This window comes from Rattus rattus, chromosome 10 (assembly GCF_011064425.1).
Source record: "Rattus rattus isolate New Zealand chromosome 10, Rrattus_CSIRO_v1, whole genome shotgun sequence".
Lineage (NCBI taxonomy): Eukaryota > Metazoa > Chordata > Mammalia > Rodentia > Muridae > Rattus > Rattus rattus.
This window is the reverse complement of record NC_046163.1, coordinates 28,197,055-28,199,881: the sequence shown is the minus strand read 5'-3', so window position 1 is coordinate 28,199,881 and position 2,827 is coordinate 28,197,055. Positions and strand designations below refer to the sequence as shown.

Here is a 2,827-nt window from a genome sequence, read left to right as displayed (position 1 = left end):
AAGAATTTGATGCATATACATAACTATTTCTTAATGAAATTGAGGAAAGGTGACCACCACCCCCACTAGCTTTCCCACTTTCTTTAGGATCAAATGCCAGAAAATGGTGGAAATTTAAAAATGAGCAAGTCTATAATCTTTTTAAAATATAATATCTTAAACATTTTACAAAATTAATAGTAACTTATGAAATGCACACAAGCAATGTGAGACAGATGTTAAATACCTTGGTCACCCAAAACAGGATTGTCTCCCCAAACAGGAAACATTTAGCAACAGCTGAACTGGAAGCTGGTTCTCATGGATGACATGGTGGTAAGAAAGAAGCTGAGATCCTTTCTGTTCATAAAGCATGATGATTGGGTGTTCATGCCGCGTGCGTGACATGTGCCGCCCATTAAACCTTGTTACGATATGGGCACATTACCGGTCTGACGTGAAAAAGAAGAAAAAAAAGAAAGAAGCTGAAATCATGGAAAATTATAATAGGCAAAAGGTGTTAAAATTATGAAAAACCAATTGTTATGTGAAGGTCAATTTGCTGATTTAAGACAGCAAATGCAATTTGATGACTCTATTATTGCACAATGCACGTTGGTAGCTTTCAGAGCTCGATATAAGATAGAGGAACAATGGAAAGGGGTCTATACCATTCACAAAGATTATGCAAAACTCCAGAGAGCCTTTTACTGAATTCTTACATAGATTGATATCTGCTTTAAACTGGACAAAGTTATTACAGATGTGATATAGGTACTAATTGAAACATAGCTTTCAAAAATGTAAATGCAGAGTGTAAAATAGTTCTTAGACTTTTAAAAGCTCTATTAGTACTTATGAATGAATGGATTAGAATTCGTGCTGATAGTGACACCAATAACTGTGTAATTGGATAAGCAATGACCAGTAATCATAGATCAAAATGTACATTGTCTTGACTATAGGAGATGAGGTCATTTGCAAAGGGATTGTAGACAAGGTATTCATAGCACTTCTCTAGAAAACTTTAGCCTTCTGAGATCTGTAGATGTGGTGAGAAGGTTCTGTACTAATTCAGATATACCAGCAAGGTAATCCCTGACTTATAGGAAACTCCCTATTAGATAATCCTATAAATATGGGAAAGTCCTTAAGGAGGCTAGCTGGTTCCCTGGAACAAACAACACAAGAAAGGCAGGGCCTGTCATCAATCCATGGAGCAAATAGAGAAAATTAAAGTAGGAATTGGACACACTATATTTTGAAATCTTATGTATTATGACTTGATTGTTTCTGTGTTTAAATGGGTAAGAATCCCAGCTTACTGGCATGGCAATGGGCATGGATGGGAATATGTAAGTGTCTAATTTATGTGTGGATTCATATAATATAGTATGTTGATTAACAGATACATGGGATAAGATTATGTTGAATGACAATGGATTTTAGAAAAAAACCTGCTGAATTAGATTAATCTGTATACTTTAAGAAGTTTTAACATGAAAATGGAAGTAAAAAATGTGTTACATTCAGGGATAAGTTTGTCTATATTTGCACAGTTGATGAAAGACTGTGGATTCCATCAAAATTTATAAAGAGCCAACCAGAAAAAAAGAAGCTTCCACACGAAAGGTATGACTCTGGTAGATCAAACTTACTCCATCTTAAAAAAAAAAGAAGAACCTGAGAACTTGACAAGCAGTTGAACCCAAGCTTTATCCAATTACCAAGAAGGACCCCATGGCTTGTCCTTGGCCATATCCCACAGTTACTCTCTAGCTACTTCCTAGCAACAGCCAATCAAGATTCATCTAGTTGTTTCAAATGTACTTTCAGACTCTTTGTGATAGTTCATCATTTTCTTTCATAGCACACATCTGTCAGCATACAACAGTCATTCAATTAGATGCTTGCTAGGCTGGAAACTCCCCTTGCTTGCTCACCATTTCCCATAAAACCTTGTCCCACTGAGGGCTCAGGGTTTTACCGGATGTACTGCTGTGTCGAGGTAGGGAGTGAGTGAGCTTGTGCTTGAATAAAACGACCCTATCGCTATTGCATCCGATTTGGCTCCTTGGTGGTCTTTTGGAGCTCACAAACCAGCACAAGGAAGGAAAACACACAGACAAACTGCTAGCAACGCAGCTGACACAGAAAGCTGACCTCGCGTGCATAGGATAAGATCAAGAAAGTGGCTGAATAAGAACAATTCATTCATCAGACTGGCCTACTGGAAAATGGATGTTTCCCAAGTAGCAGATGATCAGGACTGTAGTTATGAAGAGTCCACAATTAACAGATCTTCATGAGGACATTTGCTCTATTAATTTTAGAACAGTCAGACTGTTGAATTTGTGGGATTGATAATTGTTTCTGTTGTAAAATGTTGTTGCAGGGGTTAATTATGATAAACATATATGCTACCATACTTTTCCATGAGGTTTTAATATTTTCCAAGAACTAAAATTCCAGCGTTCTATAAAGTTACCTTCGTAGCACCTGGGATGCTTATTGCTGAATAAGCTCACCATCTTGAGTTCTTTCTGAATTTTGGGTGGCTGGTTCAATTTAGCTCTTACGGCTCAAATTCCCCTCCAAGCTGACTGACTCATTTTGGCTTATTCTAGCTTCTCACTGAATTATTCTGTTTGGTTTCAAACTAACTCTGGCAACTTTTTATTTACTTATGGCTCCTTCTTATTTTCTTGCTTCAACTGCTTCTGCTGATCTGCAGTAAACTGCAGGAACTCACAAATGAAGTCAGCTGTAATGCACAGCCCTCACCGCGCTGACCCCCAGCGGACCAAATTTCTCTTCCTGCACTGCTTTTAAATAGCTTTTCTTTCCT

General features: G+C 37.6%; 1 non-coding gene across 1 annotated transcript; it reads left to right on the top strand.

Moving 5' to 3' along the window:
• Positions 1-332: 332 nt before the first annotated feature.
• LOC116911857 lies at positions 333-437 on the top strand. The gene has a single exon (XR_004389379.1). It is a non-coding gene; the product is annotated as a small nucleolar RNA U13 (small nucleolar RNA).
• The last annotated feature ends 2,390 nt before the right edge of the window (positions 438-2,827 follow it).